Source organism: Psammomys obesus, unplaced genomic scaffold, assembly GCF_907164565.1.
Source record: "Psammomys obesus unplaced genomic scaffold, mPsaObe1.curated_primary_1811, whole genome shotgun sequence".
NCBI classification, from domain to species: Eukaryota; Metazoa; Chordata; class Mammalia; order Rodentia; family Muridae; genus Psammomys; species Psammomys obesus.
This window is the reverse complement of record NW_026589137.1, coordinates 9,645,518-9,665,037: the sequence shown is the minus strand read 5'-3', so window position 1 is coordinate 9,665,037 and position 19,520 is coordinate 9,645,518. Positions and strand designations below refer to the sequence as shown.

The window sequence follows — 19,520 nt, the reverse complement described above, 5'->3', positions numbered from 1 at the left end:
TGTGTGTGTGTGTGTGTGTGTGTGTGTGTGTGTGTGTGTGTGTGTGTGAAGATTCACAGGTTGTACTTGAAGAACTTCTGGTTAGTTTCATTGGTTTGGAAAGGAATAAACGATCATGTTGGAACTGAAAAATGCAGATCAGCAGTACAGCATTCACCTCCTAGGCATGAGTCTCTGGGTTCCACTGCAGCATGCTCTTTTCAACAAAATGCATTTAATAAAGACCTCAATGGGTTAGGATGTGGGGCAGATTTGGCAACTATTGGTCAATAGCCACATTTTCACATGGAATTGTTAACAGGGAGTCAACTTTATGAGCAATAAGGAGCCTTAAAACAAATAACGAATAAAAGCAGAAATGAATAAAAATGTACTCTGTATACAAGAAAGATGAATATAGCTTCATTAAATGCTTATTCCATGTACAGGTGTAATTTTACATGATTTTACATAGTACACAAAAATTTTATACATGTATATAGACACATAAATACATCTATATGTGTAATATATACATAAAAATATATATTTCATGAAGTAACATGAATATATATATGAAATATATATTTCATGTAGATCACGGTCAAAAGTGTTTGAAATACTCACTTCTCATTTGGATATACTGACATCCAGAAAAATAATCTGTTAAGTCCTAAATGAGACTAGAAATTACTAGCAAGAGAATACAATATGATTCATTCCTCTTCCCTCCTTATCTTTGCCATGGTATGCTTGGGTCAACATAGTTGGCTACTGTTTAATTAGCCCTAATACCATGTAATGGCCCTGACCTAATGTGTGTAAGGGCAAGTTAAGAGTTTGGCTATGGGTATCAAGCTAATTGCATTGACCCCATTATGGAGGAAATGCACCTGGCTTAATTGGGGTGTTCAGTTGTTCTTCATTAACAAAGACTTTGTAGAACTCTGACTAACATCTGTCCAAACAGCTCTTATGCACATTCTTCCCCCCACTTTCTTTCAGGAATTGATAGGTACTTTTCTACTAGAAACTTCACCTTTGTAAAATCAAATAACTAGTTAAAATTCTGTTTGTTAATAACATGTGTATGTGGTATATGTGTGTTTATCATATGAGCAGGTAGCTGTGCATGCACACATGTAGAGGTGCACCTGCATACCTGTGGAATCCGGAGGTTGATATTGGATGTCTTCCTCTGTCAATCCCCACATTAATTTTTGAGACAAGGTCTCTCACTGAAACTGGAGCTCACTGATCTGGCAGGACCATTTGGCCAGCTTTAGGAATCCTCTTGGTTCACCTTCCAAGCACTAGTATTACAGGTCTACACCACGATGATTTTTTTTTTTACATAGATGCTGGGGTATCTCAACTCAATTAATCATGCTTGTGCTTCCAGTCTTTTACTGACTGAACCATTTCCTCAGCCTTAAAAAATTGTTTTGATTCACATCAGCATACATCATTTATCTTTTTGTGTGCACTTGGCAAGTGAAAGATATTAATGTCTTTAATTTTTTATCCATGAAGTCTACATAAAAGGAGCTAGCAATGATGGTTTCCAGTTTGAAGGGAACCTATGATAATGTGGCCATTTAATCACTGACACCCCTCCTTACACTATCTTTATAACTGTTGTTCTTGCAGGATCTCCAACCATTTTAGAACTGTTGACTTTCTACCTGGCTTTCTATTTTCACCATAATACTTATTACACTACCTACTGCACTTTATTTTAAGCAGTAAACAGATGAGTAAACCTTATGTGTTCAGAATTTTTCTCTAGGAAAATTAAAAATCAAAGTTTATTTCAAGCCTTCCTGTTTGCTTTGTTTTGATACCCACCCACCCCATCCCACCACACCTCTTTTGAGACAGTTATAAATAGTAGAATGAGCTAGTCTTGAATTCCTCATCTTCTGCTTCAACCTCCCAAGTGCTGGGAATACAGGCTTGTATTACCTTCCATAGCTTAAATATTTATATTTTTTAAGCAGATACTATTTTTTTTCCTTTAGTGAAATTTATTTCAGTCTTCATGCAAGTGAACATTGTTTATGAAGCGTATTCCCCCATCCTCTTCCTTTTTACATGCTCCTCCTTCCCATCCATTCCCCTTTGTCATCCTACACAGTTCTATTTGTTTTCTTTTCTTTTTTTCTAAGTAGACGAAATTTATTTTATTAATTACAGTTTATTCACTTTATATCCCCTCATAAGCCCCTCCCTCCTCCCCTCCCAGTCCCTCCCTCCCTCCCCCTTCTTCACACATGCATATATGCATGAGAGTACCTTGAAAAGAGAACATATGTACAACTGTGAGGGCATAATATTCTGACTAAATCAACAGAGTAATTACTGAGGGTCTACTATTTACATGCAAACTATTGACTCAGGGCATTACAAGGAGCACAGGACTCAGCTGCTTTTTTGAACTGTAATATAACTGAGACAGGCATACCAGAATGAAAAGAAAACCAGCATAGCAAAGCTGGAGATACCTGCTGTGCGTGAACTACATGGAGAAAGAGAGAGAGAGAGATAGAGAGAGACAGAGACAGAGACAGAGACATCATGGCAGAAAGGTTAAAGAGAGATTCCTGGAGACAATTGCAATTAAACTATGCTTTGGGATGCAATTGGCAGGATAACGGAAGTAAGCAAGCAAGAAGTATACTCTCAGATGGGAAAATAGGACAAGCAAGGAATGAAATCCTCATTTGTTCCAGAGGCATACTCTTCAGGACATGGAGAATACAAGTAGCACTAGGATGTTATTGACAGCTTTCCAAGCTTCCCTGCTGGCCTATTGTGGCAGAAAGAGAATCAAAGCATGTCTTTCATGAAACCAAGTCATATGCTAAGTAGGACTGAAAATATCTGAGTACATTACAGGTCTTTTAGCTCTGAAAAAATGGTCAAATAATAGTAGTATATGTCTTCAGGTTGTTCCAAGATGTTAATGAGATGGTGTGTGATAACTAGCATAGCTCTTGATGCTTAACAAATACTAGCAACACTAGCTTTATTTTATCATCATCGTCATCAATTTTCCATCTTATGTTGATAGCAATGGTTAATAACATGGATCTTGGAATTTGTCTAATGTTAATTATGTGACCTTGGACAAGCTATGATACCTCCTGTCTTTTCAGTTTTCTAGTCTTTACGATACGAATTTTAGTAGTGGCAATTTCAAAAGACTAAATATCTTAATCTAATAGTGTTTATCACAATGCTGGTACATTGTATGCACTCAGCTGATATTAGCTTCCATAATTATTATCATCAGTTGGTCAGTAATGTGACATAATTGCATGACAAATGAAGGAAATTGAGAAAATATACAAAAGCATCTCAAATCCTACTACTCAGTATTCAATTCCTTGATATCAGATTGGAAGCCAATTTTACAACTGTAATTTCCTTTTTATTTAACTTAAATTTTATATCTTTACTACTAGCACATGATTGTTTGTTGTTGTTGAAATAACCAGAACAGGGAATTGCATGGATTTGGAAGGCAGTCCATCAGACATTTATTGAGAACCTAGTATGTGCTTGCCAGTATGCTAGAAGCTGAGAAACCACACACACACACACACACACACACACACACACACACACACACACCAGACATGAGAACTACATGTTGACATGTAAAGAACTTAACATAGAGAAAACCAAAATAAACTATTAAAAAGCACAATGCATTGTATTAAATATGTAAAGTGGTTGAAATTGTGTGTGTAGAAACCTGCACAACATGACAACATAGAATTTAAAACACTGGCGAGGGAAAGTCTCACTGAATAGGTGATCTGAACTGAGCCTTGAAGGAGATGAGTGAACTGTTCAGGGAAACATACACAAAAAACAACAGCAAGAACTTTGTCTCCACCTCAGATACATGAAGGGAGGAGAGGGTAATGAGATAGGAAATTAGACAGGTGACTGAGACCAGATGTTTTAGTGTGTGTGTGTGTGTGTGTGTGTGTGTGTGTGTGTGTGTGCTTAATATGAGTGTGTGTGTGTTTAATGTGATGACTGTTATTTGCAGGGAGGTGGAAAAGAAATGATGAAGCTCCTTCTAGTAGAAACTTGAGTTGCTATATTTCAGTCACATGCCCCTCCTCTGAGAGGTGGCATTCTCACTCAGCAGGCCTAAAAAAAAAAAAAAAAACTAAATGAGACAGAGCTAAATGAGACAGAGATTAAGTAAGTCCCACAAAGCTGTTCCTAACACTATGGACTGCAGACATGGGCTCATTGTACAGCAGGGTTCACACAGAAAGGAAAACGGTCCCTCAAGCCACAAGAAACCTCATTAGGACAATTTTGCCACTGGCATCAGTTCATGCAGCTAGGACTTGAGACCGCATTGCCTTATCAGCCTGCCTATCCTCCAGCAGGACCTTCTGAAGGTCAGAAGGGCTTTCTGAAAAGTTTATTGCATAACCTGCTTTCTTGTTACCACTGAGTGGTAGTGGTGCTTTTACCCCCAACCCCAACCTCCCCCAAACTCCCAAAACACAGACATATAATGCTTCTATAGAAAAGTGCCACCTCAAAATCCAGCTATACCACTCCTAGGCATATATCCGCACTATGCTCAAGTATACAACAAGGACATTTGCTCAACCATGTTCGTAGCAGCTTTAATCATAAGAGCCAGAATCTGAAAACAACACTGATATCCCTCAACTGAAGAATGAATACAGAAATTGTGGTACATTTACACAATGGAATACAATTCAGCAATTACAAACAAGGAAATCATGTAATTTGCAGGCAAGTGGTGGGAACTAGAAAAGATCATCCTGAATGAGGTATCCTAGAAGCAGAAAGATACACATGGTATATACTCACTTATCAGTGGATATTAAACTGATAATATTGGATAAACATACTAAAATCTGTACACCTAAAGAAGGTAAGCAAGAAGGAACACCCTGGGTAAAATGCTCAATCCTTATTCAGAAAGGCAAAAGGAACAGACATTAGAAGAGTGAGAAAACAGGGAACAGGACAGGAGCCTACCACAGAGGGCCTCTGAAAGACTGTACCCAGCACGGTATGGAAGCAGATGTTGAGACTCATAGCAAAACTTTGGGCAGAGTGCAGGGAATCTTATGAAAGAAGGGGGAGATAGAAAGACCTGAAGGGCACAGGAGCTCCACATGGAGAGCAACAAAGCCAAAATATCTGGACCCAGTGGTCTTTTCTAGATTGATACTTCAACCGAAGACCATGCATGGAGATAAGCAAGAACCCCTGCACAGATGTAGCCCATGGCAGCTCAGTGTCCAAGTGGGTTTCCTAGTAAGGGGAACAGGGGCTGTCTCTGACATGAACTCAGGGGCTGTATCTTTGATCACCTCCGTCTGAGCAGGGAGCAGCCTTACCAGGCCACAGAGGAAGACAATGCAGCCAGTCTTGATGAGACCTGATAAGTTAGGGTCAGGTGGAAGGGGAGGAGGCCCTCCCCTTTCAGTGGACTAGAGAAGGGGCAAAGGAGGAGAACGTATAGGGAAGGTGGAATTGGGAAGGGACCAGGGAGGGGGCTAGAGCTGGGATTCAAAGTGAAAAAAATTGTAGTTAGTAAAAATAAATAAATTAATATGAAAAGAAAACCAGTAGAGTTTATGTTTCCTCCAGATCTTTCTATCTCCCTCTCCTTCCATAAGGTTTCTGGCACTCTACCCAAAGTTTGGCTATGAGTCTCAGTATTTCCTTAGATTCCATGATGGGTAGAATCTTTCAGAGGACCCCTGTGGAGGGCTCTTGTCCTGTTCCCTGTCTTCGACTTCTTCTGATGTCTATCCTGTTTGCCCTTCTGAGTGAGGTTTCAGCCTCTTCCCTAGGGTCCTACTTCTTGTTTAGCTTCTTTAGGACTACAGATGTTAGTATATTTATCCTATATTATATGGCTAATATCCAGTTACAAGTGAGCTTATACCAAATGTGTCTTTCTGCTTCTGGGATAGCTCACTCAGGATGATCTTTTCCAGATCCCACCATTTGACTGCAAATTTAATGATTTCCTTGTTTTTAATTGCTGAGTAGTACTCCGTTGTGTAAATATACCACAAGACCTGGAGTGGACAGGAACTCCACAAGGAGAGCAACAGCACCAAAACACCTGGGTCCATGGTGCCTGCAGAGAATGATACTCCAACAAAGAACCATGCATGGAGAAGACCTATACCCTTTGCTCAGAGGAAGCCCACAGAAAGTTCAGTTTCCAAGTGGGTTCACTAGCAAGTGAGCAGGGGCTGTCTCTGACATGAACTTAGTGGCCTGTTCTTTGATCATCACTTCCTGGGGGGGGGTGCAGTCTTGCCAGGGCACAGAGGAAGATGATGTAGCCAAACTTGATGAGATCTGATAGGCTACGGTCAGTTAGAAGGGAAAGAGGTCCTCCCCTCTCAGGGGACTAGGATAAGGGCATAGAGAGAGAAGAGGGAGGGAGGGTGAGACTGGGAAGAGATGAGGGAGGGTGCAACAGTGGGGATACAAAGTGAATAAGCTGAAATAAATAAATAAATAGATTAATATGAAATAAATAAATAATTTTTTTTTTAAGAAAAGCAGTAGATACCTGAGGCAGGTGTGTACCCTCCTGCTCATCAGCCCCAGGTTTCTTCCAAACCTTCTCCTACTATGAACTGAGGTGATTTTTTTTCCAATCTTCTGTCTCTTCTCAAGAGGCTTTAGCTCTTCTCAGTGACCCTCTATTTAGAGCTGAGTAGGAGACTCCAGGAAGGAATGCTGGAGGCTGAAGGACAACAACGATGTTTAAGATCTAGAAATAGTAGTTTTTATTTATTCCATTTTTTTTATTTATTACAGTTTATTCACTTTGTATCCCAGCTATAGTCCCCCCCCATCCCCTCCCAATCCTGCTACTATTTTTTTTAATCTTTTTGCCTGTGTTACACTTTTTTTCTTTATTAATTACACTTTATTCACTTTGTATCCCCCCTGTGGTTCTCTCCCTCCTCCAGTCCCAATCCCTCCCTTTTGCCACCCTCTGCATGCATGCCCCTCCTCAAGTCCACTGATAGGGGAGGACTTCTTTTCCTTCCTTCTGATTCTAGTCAATTAGATCTCATCAGGAGTGGCTGCATTGTCGTCTTCTGTGGCCTGGTAATGCTGCTGCCCCCTCAGGTAATTACCCTCAGGTAATTAAAGAGCAGGCCAATCAGTTCATGTCAGAGACAGTCCCTGTTCCTATCACAATGGAACCTACTTGGATACTGAACTGTCATGGGCTACATCTGTGCAGGGGTCTTAGGTTATCTCCATGCATAGTCCTTGGTTGGAATATCAGTCTCAGGAAAGACCCCTGTGCTCAGATTGTTTTTAGTTCTGTTGCTCTCCTTGTGGAGTTCCTGTCCTCTACAGATCTTACTGTTTCCCACTTCTTTCCTAAGATTCCCTGCACTCTGTCCAAAGGTTGCCCATAAGTCTCAGCATCTACATTGATAGTCTGCAGGGCAGAGCTTTTCAGAGGTCCTCTGTGTCAGGCTCCTGACTTGTTCCCTCTTTTCTCCTTCTTCTGATGTCCAGTCTTTTTCCTTTTCTGGATAGGAATTGAGCATTTTAGCAAGAGTCCTCCCTCTTGATTAGTTTCTTTAGGTGTACAGATGTAAGTTTATCCTATATCATATGTCTATATGAGTGAGTATATACCGTGTGCATGTTTCTGCTTCTGGGGTAGCTCACTCAGGATGATCTTTTCCAGATCCCACCATTTACCTGCAAGTTTCATGATTTCCTTGTTTTTTATTGCTGAGTAATATTCCATTGTGTAGATATACCACAATTTGTGCATCCATTCCTCCACTGAGGGGCATCTGGGCTGTTTCCAGCTTTTGGTTATTACAAGTAAGACTGCTACAAGCATGGTTGAGCAAATGTCCTTATTGTGTACTTGAGAATATTTTGGGTATATGCCTAGGAGTGGTATGGCTGGATCTTGAGGAAGCGCTATTCCTAGTTGTCTGAGAAAGCACCAGATTGCTTTCCAGAGTGGTTGTACAAGTTTACATTCCCACCAGAAAAGGAGGAGGGTTCCCCTTTCTCCACAACCTCTCCAGCATGTGTTGTCTCTTGAGTTTTTGATCTTAGCCATTCTGATGGGTGTAAGGTGAAATCTCAGGGTCATTTTGATTTGCATTTCCCTGATGGTTAATGACGTTGAGCATTTCTTTAAGTGTTTCTCTGCCATTCGATATTCCTCTGCAGGGAATTCTCTGTTTAGCTCTGTTCCTCATTTTTTAATTGGATTACTTGATTTTTTGTTGTTTAACTTTGTTAGTTCTTTATATATACTGGACATTAGCCCTCAATCAGATATAGGGTTGGTGAAGATCCTTTCCCAATCTGTAGGCTGTAGTTTTGTTCTGAGGACAGTGTCCTTTGCTTTACAGAAGCTTATCAGTTTCATGAGGTCTGAAATAGTTTAATCAATATGCCCTCAACTGGAACTCTGGCACTTTACCAGCCAGATATTCTACCTTCATTAAACTGTTGGCTCAAATTTTGTTGGTGGGTCAAATAAAACCTTAAACCCTTTTTGGTTGCTTGTATGTGGCCTGCTTCTGAGACAACATCGTTTCATCCAGTGTCACAAAATATGTTTTTAAGGTTTGTGTTGAGTAATTTTTCTTTATCTTATTTAAATTTCACTGTTTTAATTTTAGCCCAGTATACCAATCCATCGGAGTGCACATTGCATCTTAATTTTATTCTTGAAAGTATTTGATTCTCTGCCAGCTTTGAGTCATCTTCAGACGTGGTAAGTACATTTTATATATCATGTAAATTATTAATGAGGTTGGGAAAGCCCCTGAGCCTTTCTCTGGAGACTTTTCTACTGGTTGCCACCTATGCTGTGAGTAAAATTCTTTAATCAATTGCCTCTCTATGAACTATATTATAGTCTGGTTAATATGATATTGTTTTATTTCAGTTCATTCATGAGAAAAGTTTGAGAGGAAAATGACCAAATGCAATACTGAATCTAACATATGAGGACTGACAAAGATGGTTAAGGATAATCTAAGATGGGAGCTTTGTCTGTTTTCTTGCACAATGGAAATTTGAGTATTTTTAAATTAGTTATTGTTTATTCAGTTTGTATCCCAGCTGTAGCCCCCTTCCTCATCCTCTCTCAATCCCACCTTCCTTCCCTCTTCCTCTCCTATGCCCCTCTCCCAGTCCAATTATAAGAGAGGTCCTCCTCCTCTTCCGTCTGACCCTAGTCTATCAGGTGTCATCAGGATTGGCTTCTTTGTCTTCCTCTGTGGACTGGTAAGGCTGCTTACCTCTCAGGTGGAGGAGGTGATCTAAGAGCCAGCCCATGAGTTAATGTCAGGGGTGGTCCCTGGTCCTATTATGGGGGAACCCTCTTGGATACTGAGCTGCCTTGGGCTACATCTGTGCAGGGGTTCTAAGTTATCCCCATGCATGGTCCTTGTTTGGAGTATCAGTCTCAGAAAAGACCACTGTGCCCAGATTTTTTGGTTCTGTTGCTCCCCTTGTGGAGCTCCTGTTCACTCCAGATCTTTCTGTCTCCTTCTTCTTCCCTAAGGTTTCTGGTACTCTGCCAAAAGTTTAGCTATGGGTCTCAGTATCTTCTAAGATTCCATGATGGGTAGAGTCTTTCAGAGGACCCCTGTAGAGGGCTTCTGTCCTGTTCCCTGTCTTCTCCCTCTCCCGATGGCCATCCCATTTGACTTTCTTACTGAATGAAGATTGCACATCTTACCCAGGGTCCTCCTTTTTGCTCAGCTTCCTTAGGTGTAAACATTTTAGCATGATTATCCTATATTATATGTCTAATATCCACTTAGAAGTGAGTATATACCATGTGTGTCTTTCTGCTTTTGGGATACCTCACTCAGGATGATCATTTCTAGGTCTCATCATTTCCCCACAAATTTCATGATTTCCTAGTTTTTAATTGCCGACTAGTATTCCATTGTATAAATGTACCACAATTTCTGTATCCATTCCTCAAATAAGGGACATCTGGGTTGTTTCCAGCTTCTGGTTATTACAATTAAAGCTGCTATGAACATGGTTGAGCAAATGTCCTTGTCGTGTACTTGAGCATCTTTTGCCTAGGAGTGGTATAGCTGGATCTTGAGGTAGCACTATTCCTATTTGTCTGCAAAAGTACCACATTGATTTTCAAAGTGGTTGTACAATGGAGGAGGATTCTCCTTTCTTCACATCCTCTCCAGCATGTGCTGTCACTTGAGGTTTTGATCTTAGCCATTCTGATGGATGTGAGGTGAAATTTCACGGTCATTTTGATTTGCATTTCCCTGATGACTAAGGATGTTGAGCATTTCTTTAAGTGCTTCTCTGCCATTCCTTGTTCCTCTACTGAGAATTCTCTGTTTAGCTCTGTGCCCCTTTATTTAATTGGGATACTTGATTTGTTGATGTTTAACTTCTTTAGTTCTTTATGTATTCTGGGTATTAGCCCTCTGTCAGTTGTAGGGTTGGTGAAGTTCTTTCCCAGTCTGTAGGCTGTGGTTTTGTTCTGATGGCAATGCCTTTTATAGAAGCTTTTCAGTTTCGTGAGGTCCCATTTATTGATTGTTGATCTTAAAGCCTGAGATCCAGCAAAGAAAGAGAGTTTCAGGTCAATCTCTCTTATGAACATTGATGCAAAAATACTCAATAAACTACTTGCAAACCAAATCCAAGAACACAAAGATATCATCCATTATGACCAAGTAGGCTTCATCCCAGGTATGCAGGGGTTGTTTAATATATGGAAATCCATCAATGTAATCCACCATGTAAACAAACTGAAAGAGAAATACCATATGATAATCTCCTTGCATGATGAAAAAACATTTGATAAAAATCCAACATTCATTTATGTTTAATGTCCTGGAGAGATCAGGGATAAAAGGCACACATCTAAACATAGTAAAGGCAATATACAGCAAGCCTATAGCCAATCTCAAACTAAATGGAGAGAAACTTAAATCAATCTCACTGAAATCAGGGACAAGGTGAGGCTGCCCTCTATATATATACCTCTTTAACATAGTACTTGAAGTCCTTGCTATAGCACTAAGAAAATTAAAGGAGTTCAAGGGGATTTATTTTGGAAAGGAAGAAGTCAAAGTATCACTATTTGCTGATGACATGAAAGTATACATGAGTGACCCAAAAAATTCTACCAGGGAACTCCTACAGCTGATAAACACCTTCAGTCAAGTGCCTAGATACAATATCAACTCAACAAAAAAAATCAGTATCCCTCCTGTATACAAAAGACAAAAGTGCTGAGAAAGAAACAACACCCTTCACAATAGCCACAAAGGACATAAAGTAAGTCAGTGTAACTGTAACCAAGTAAGTCAAAGACTTGTATGAAATAAACTTTCAATCTCTGAAGAAAGAAATAGAAGATTTCAGAAGAGCATGGAGAGATCTTCCATGCTCATGGCTTGGCAGGGTTAACATAGTAAAAATGGCCATCTTACCAAAAGAAATCTACAGATTCAATGCAATTCCAATCAAATTACCAACACAATTATTTACAGACCTTGAAAGAAAAATTCTCAAATTCACATGTAATAGCAAGAAACCCAAAATTGCTAAAACAATCCTCTACAATAAAATATCTTCCTCAGGTATCTCCATCCCTGGTCTCAAGCTGTACTATAGAGCAACAGTAGTAAAAACTGAATCGTACTGCCATAGAAACAGACTGGTGGATCAATGGAATCAAATAGAAGACCCAGAAACAAACCCATACATTTATGGATACCTGATTTTTTACAAAGATGCCTAAACCATATAATGGAAAAAAGACAGCATCTTCAACAAATGGTGCTAGTTTAACTGGATGTCTACATGTAGAAAAATGAAAATAGACCCATATATATCACCCTGCACAAAACTAAAATCCAAGTGGATCAAAGACCTCAATATTAAAACGGACACAATAATCCTATTAGAAGAAAAAGTGGGGAAGAGCCTTGAACTCATTGGAACAGGAGACAACTTCCTGAACAGAACACCAACAGCACAGGTGCCTTTCCTTCTTATCTCCACATGTGTATTCTACCATGGCCTGTTCACTGTCTACATGCATCTTCTAGAAAAGGTTGAAACTATCTGCTGTAAAATTCTTCTAACTCTTTAAGATCACCTGTGTTTGACTATCTGAAGTACAACTGCCTTGTTGTTCTGTGATTTGGGATAAATCATTTATACTCCCTGACCCTAGTTCTCCTCATTTGTAGGAGATATCAAAACATCTTGCTTAATGATTGGCTAATTCTAAGCACTTAGTGAATGTTATCCACAATGATTGTCATCATTGTGGGATGTCTTTTTCCCTACACCATTGAATTGTGTTGGAGACTAAACAGGAGCATGCACAAAGCACACGGCAGTGTTCAGCATAAGGTGAGTGCCAAACCAAAGATAGCACTGACTAATTTTTGCTTATATCTCCATTTGGATACTTGTTTTCCTCTTCTGTTACTTCTATTTGTGTCCTTGTCTTAATCTCCCAGAAAGCAGAAAAGAGTCAGGACTGAAAATTAGTTGAGCTCTTTAAAATTTATATGAGGAAATGATTCTGTCATTAAAAAAAAATCCCGTTTAGATTAGATCATTTGCTAGGTAGGTGGCTCCTTTTCCACTACTTGATCAACTAGGATAGACTGGGTAAGTCGGGACATACAGACTCCAACCTCTGAAGCCACGAACCACAGAATTAGCTATGAACTGAAGTGGTTAAAAATTCTGGAAAGTTTTCCAGAAACCACTGGCCTTGTGGGTGAGTTTACCTGAAGCGAGTAGATTTGTATGCCACTCTCAGACTTCTTCCATCTAGACAACAGAGAGGATCCTTAGCCATTAGTGCAGTTCAGGCTCTTAGACTACCAAAAAAGCCTCCTGAGTTCTTTCTGTGTTCTTGGATGCCTTTACGCAACAAAATAAACCAGATTACATCATCCTCAAAAATCTTTTCACAGTTCTCATCTCATAAAGTAAGTTTTTTTTTTTTGTTTTTTTTTTTTTTACTATGCACCGTTTATTGAGCCCAGCATAAAGTACTTCCCGTGTACCTTTTTAATCTCATCTTATTCCACTCTTCTTTCCTGCTTTGCACCACCCACAATAACCTTCTGCTCAGAGAACACACCAAACACAACTGTACTCCAATACTTTCACTCTTATTCTGACCCTCTGCTAGGAACTAAACCTCCTGGCCCCCAAACTGCCTGTGCTTTATTTTTTTTTCCTCCAAGTTTTCACATAAATGATATAATTTCAGAAAAAGATGAAGATTTCTCTGTGATTTTATTTCCAGTAGGTTCTCCTGTTCCTACTTAGTTTCAGAGTCATTGGTTCTCAGCTTTGCTTTACATTGAGAATCACTTAGAGAACATTAGAAACAAAACAATAACCAGGCTCCTTCTAGACCAAGTAAGGAGGAATTTTGGAGGTTGAATAACAGGTATCTTTATTTGCAAATACTTCCCACTATGATTTTAACAAACAGCCAAGACTGATGATGTCCATTCTGGTCAATCAGTCTGTTTATTTCTTACTTAGTGCTTACATCAAACTACAGTTAGTTTATTACATCTACTTAATCACTAGATATTTATTGGTCCCTACTGCTTGCCAAGTATTACTGAAAACACAGGGAGTAAAATAGTGAACACAAATGAATACAAACCTCAAAACTTTATAAAATATCAATTCCAATAAGGAAGGCAAACAATAAGCAAGGTTGGTTAGGCATTTAGTATTGTTTATGTGATGTTACTGACTGAATCAGTGAGACATATTATGGAATGCATGGAATGAATGCTTGTGTTTTTCTAAAGATTCATAGGTTAAAATACAAAGCCAAAATGTGGTAGATTTTAGAGATGGGATTTCTGAGAAATAATTATGCTTAGAGGAGGCCAGAACAATGGGGTATTGGCTAGATGGGATTAGCATGCTTCCAAAAACTGCTGACTCTAGAAATGTTTTTTCCTCTTCTGATCTGGGTTAGGGCACACGTGTGAGCCAGGAAGGTATAGAAGCTGCTTAGAAGCCAAAAGGAAAGGTTTCAAAATGATCTGTAATTTCTTTGCATTTGATTTTTGATTTTATACCCTTGAGAACTCTGATACATACACTTCTATTTAAGATGTCTAGTCTAGGATATTTTGCAATGGCAGCTTGAATTGACTACAACATATAGTATGTTAGATTATAAATTGTGAGAAGAAAAATAAAAGAAAGAACAGAGAAAAATAATTTTGTTAGAAGAAATAAAAGTTTAGAGTCAATCACCTAGGCAGGAGAATCTTGAGTAAAGATGTGAAGGACATGAGAACTCTACATTGGCATCTGTCTGGGCAGAGCACATTTATCAGATAAAGATTGTGTGTAGGTCCTAAAGTTTGATCATGGTGTAACTAAGGGAATGTTGTACTCCTCCTGCCTGGAGGCTGCCTCCAAGGAGCCCACAAAGTCAGGAGCTGCTGAAGAAGACTGCCTGGAATGTCTGGTGAGAACTGCACAGGGAATCACACACTCCAGGAACAGCTGATGACTACTTCAACTTTACTTCCAGAGAAGAAAGAATATATACCCCTAGGGGAGTCAGTGAGGGGCTCCAAGAATAGGTGAACATAATTGGTTGAAACTAGGCACTGCAAGGATGCTTTATTTGCATTATACATCACTCTCCGATCATAAGAGTAGAATGTCAGTGCTTGATTAACATATGCATGCAGCAGGGAGAGAGCTAGCAGGGAGCTGTGTCAGAGGCCATATATCTAATGTGGCTAGGGGAATCTGTATCTAAGTCACTTTCCAGATGAATTCAGGCAGAGAGCAAGGGACCCCCGCCAAGGGGAGGGAGTTCAGCCTTAATGCTTTGCTAGAGCTCCTAATGGCTATCTGGTCCAGGTAAGAACTGCAACCTCAACCAGCAGGGTAACTCCAACAAGGGAATAACACAGAGTATTTGAGTATGCGTATGTTTAAGAACAAGGATAAACATAGTGGAAGATAAATTCAGAGAACTGAAGTGGAGCTAAGATAAGTAGGGCTTTTAAAGTTGCTGTAACACCTTTGGCTTTTACTAAGAAGTGATATATCATCCAATAGAAAGTAGCTGTCTTAGTTTGTTTCTATTGCTGTGATAAAACCCGATGACCATTTAAAAAAATAAAAACTTCTGGAGGAAAGGGTTTATTTCATCTTGTACCTTCTTGTCCATCATGTAAGGGACACTATAGCAGGAATGCAAGGTACTGAAGGAACTGAAACAGAGGCTGTGGAAGAATGCTGCTTACTGGTTTGTTCTTCATGGATTGCTCACCCTACTTTCATAACATACAGGACCACCTGCCCAGGAGTAGCACTGCCCACAGTGACCTGGACCCTAGTGAGCTGGGCCTACCTATGGTCCTCATTATTTAAGAAAATTCCCCAAAGTCTAGCCCATGGGGCCAATCTTCTCAATTCAGGTTCCCTTTCCCAAATGACGCTAACTTGTGTCAAGTTGACAAAAATACTAGCTAACTGAGTAGCATAATTTGATGTGGAATTGAACTGGCTTGCTGTGTCAAACCATCTGGAAAGGTAATGTAGATACAAGATGATAGTATATTGGAGTTGTTTGATACTGATATTATAGTAGAAGTTGCTGTGGCCTGTGCAGCTTGAGTCCTGGATTCCTGGCTAAGGGTGGCAAAGGGAATGAAGAAAGGACAGGTACATAGACATGCATACCACGAAGCTGGGATCAGGTAGGATTCTGCTACCACTACTTCATCAACTTGGAACCTCAGCATGTTTATGAGGCCAGCACATGGGGAAGGTGGAGGGTTAGCTGTCTCAATAGGACACCTTTCTAGACTAGGAATCTCAGGCTGTAAATGTCCAGGAGAAATAAGCTGCAGTTCTTAGTTTGCACACACCAATCAGTTGTTCATAAACCTTTATTTTTGATTTCCTGGGTAGAACTCTATCCACTCCTCTTGAGCATGGCCCATGTGAATAATGGTTGTGCCAATTGTCTCATGTCCTTGGAGTCCTTGACAGGACATGCTCATGTCAAAATATACATTCACTCAGTACTTCAGTTTCTCAGGGCTTCCTCCCTTTCCCAAATAAATGATATGAAAAACAAATGGTAAAATTGAATGTATTATGGGAAATAAAGTTCCCAGAATTTGGTGACAAGAGTATGTTAAGCATGAGGCAAAATACACAGCCCAACAAGGAAAATGAAAAATAAACAAAGAAAGAAAACTAGCAAAGAAGAAGGTGGATCAGGGACGAGGGTTGACCACTAACTGAGCTAATGACACTGAAGACACCATAGTTTTGACAACAACTAAGTGTTAAGCACTGCATTTTGTAACATGGAGGGGGGTGGTCACTGGTAAATTTGTTATGAACAGGGAAGTTCAAAAATTAAATGAAAAAAAGAAATAATTTGGAGACAGTGGTACGAGCAAATTTTTTTCTTGGTTGTTTTTCTGTAACCAAATACCTGAGAAGAAACAACTTAAAGGAAAAAGGGCTTATTTTGGTGTATAGTTTGAGGGTATGCTAAAGTCCATCATGGTGGAAAAGTAGTTAGAGATGGCTGATGACTTTCCATCTGAAATCAAGAAGCAAAGAGTATTTATGAAGTTGGGCCAGTCTACAAATCCTCTAGGCCTAACCCAGTGACCCCTTTCTTCCAGCAAGGCTCCAGCCCCTAAAAGTTCTGCAACCTTATAAAACAGTGCTACCAGCTGGGGTGCAAATATTTATTTATACACATGAGCCTGTAGATGGCATTTCTTGTTCAAACTACAGCATCTACACCTGGACACCATAAACTTATGGCCACTTCATGAAACAAAATACATTCATTCCAAGTTCAAAATTTGCCATAGTCTTTATCAAGCCCAATACTGAGAGCCAACATAGTCTGTTAACTGTGAGCCCTTATACATTTTTGGTATACAGTATCAGAGAGTAAAGATTTTCCTTCAAAAGCTGTAGACAATATGTACTTAACCCGTTGAACATGGAGAAGTCTAGCTGATGTCTTTACCCTTATTGACTAGTGTTCATGGTACTAGGAAGTACTCTATATACTATCAAAGAAGAAAGTTAAACAGTAACCCAGTTACAAACCCTCTCATCTACAATGGTGACCTTTCTGCAAAATATGCTCGTATGAGAGTAGATCAAAAATTATAGAAGTAACTAACCACTAGGTGATTGAAATTAAGGCACACTCCATAAAATGAAACCCATCCCTGATACTGCCTGCAGCGCCAAGAACCTCATACTACATAGACTGTAGACCTAGGGGAAAACAAAATACTACTGTTTTTCTAAAATCAACACAGTAACACAATGACTCCTAAAGACATTTTGCTGTACTGATACATCAGTATATTTCTCAGTCATCGTCAGAGAAGCTTCCTTCTGCAGTAGATAATAACAAATACAGAGACCCACAGCTGGACAATGTACAGAGAATGAGAGACCTTGTAACACTTTGTCCCAAATAGAATGTCCTCCTCAAATCCCTCCCCTTAAGGCTCTGGGAATCTGCAGAAGAGGAGGCAAAAATATTTTAAAAGCCAGTAGAGATGGAAGACAGCAAGGAAATAAGACCTTCTAACCAAAGCAGGACTGATGTGCATATGAACCCACAGATACTGTGGCAGCATGCACAGGGCCTACACAGGTGTAAGAAAAATAGGGTTCTAGTACAGAGAAGGAAGTAGATTCAATTCCCCCATTTGTAACACAGAAGCTATGTCCAACTGACAACCATTCACAAAGGAAAAATTAGTTTTCCTCAATGTAGTCTCACAAACCACAATTATGGTCATCACAAAGCAAATGTAATAATATTTTTGGAAGTCTTTTTTTTTCCATAATGCATTGTCTGGGCTGTTTTTCTTTTTTTCCTTACAAATATTTTTCTTATGTATTGTGTCTTTCTATTTTGGTTTTATGAGTTTTCTGTGTGCACTCAAATGTATATATGTCAGTATCTGCATGTGTTTTGTGCTTTTTTTTGTATTTTTTCCTGTTTGTTTGCTTATTTTTTTCCTATTCTGGTTTGCTTGTTGTCATTTTATTTTATTCTGTTTTATTATTATTTCTATAGACATGTTTGTTTTCTAAGGAGAGATAAAGAAAGTGTGTTAATTCTGAAGAGTGGGGAAGTGGGGAAAATCTAGGAGGGGATGGGGCAGATAAACCACAACCAGAATTGTATATATTGTATAAGAAAAACTTATTTTATTTTATTTTAATTTATTTTTTTACGATTTATTCATCCTGATTGTAGCCCCCTTCATTATCTCCTCCCAGTCCCTTCCTTCTTCCCTTTCAGGTGCCACACTCCTTCCCCTAGTCCACTGAAAGGGGGGGTCCTCCTCCCCAGCCCATCTGACCCTAGCTTATCAGGTCTCATCAGGACTGCCTGGATCCTCTTCCTCTGTGGCCTGGCAAGGCCATATTTCCAGGGAGAAGTGATCAAAGAGCAGGCAACCAAGTTAATGACATAGGCAGTCCCTGCGCCTTTTACTTGTGAACCCTCATGAATACTGAGCTGCCAATTGGCTACATCTAAGCAGGTGATCTAGGTCCTCTTCAGGTATGGTCCTTGGTTGGTGCATCAGTCTCTGCAGGTTCCCTTGTGCTCAGATTTTCTGGTTCTGTTGCTCTCTTTGTGGAGCTCCTATCCCCTCCAGGTCTTTCTATCTCCCCCTTCTTTCATGAGATTTCCTGCACTCTGCCCAAATTTTGGCTGAGTGTCAGCATCTGCTTTGATACCTTGTCTTATAAAGCAGTAGGCTTCCATCTTCTTCCCTCTCTTCTACCACTTTTATCCTGTTTGAAATTCTGAATGAGATTTAAGCATCCTCCCTAGAGTCCTCTTTGTGGTTTAGCTTCTTTAGGTCTGTAAACTTTAGTAATATTCAGAATATATAAAGAACTCAAGAAATTAGATACTAGCAAACCAAACAATCTAACCAAAATTAGAGCACAGAGCTAAACAGTGAATTCTCAATAGAGGAAATTCTAATGGTGGAGAAACACTTAAAGAAATGCTCAACATACTTAGTCATCAGGGAAATACAAATCAAAACAACTCTGAAATTCCATCTTACACATATCAGAATGGCTAAGATAAAAAATTCAGATGACAATACATGCTGTAGAAGATGCGGAGAAAGGGGAACCCTCCTCCATTGCTTGTGGGAGTGCAAACTTGTACAACCACTTTGGAAATCAATCTGGCACTTTCTCAGAAAATTGGGAATAGCACTACCTCAAGATTCATCTATGCCACTCCTGGGCATATACCCAAAAGGTGTTTCTCCATTTAGCAATGACATTTGCTCAACTATGTTCCAAGTACCTTTATTTGTAATAGCCAGGATCTGAAAACACATAGATGTCCTTCAGCTGAAGAATGGATACAAAAATTGTACATTTACAGAATGGACTACTACTCA

General features: G+C 39.5%; 1 protein-coding gene across 1 annotated transcript in view; it reads left to right on the top strand.

Moving 5' to 3' along the window:
• Positions 1 to 19,520, top strand: part of Pak3 (p21 (RAC1) activated kinase 3) — a 336,231-nt gene that overhangs the window by 46,720 nt on the left and 269,991 nt on the right. Inside the window, exon 3 of the mRNA XM_055604923.1 lies at positions 8,691 to 8,785. The gene's annotated coding sequence lies outside the window, so the exon portion shown is untranslated. The remainder of the gene's footprint in view (positions 1 to 8,690; positions 8,786 to 19,520) is intronic.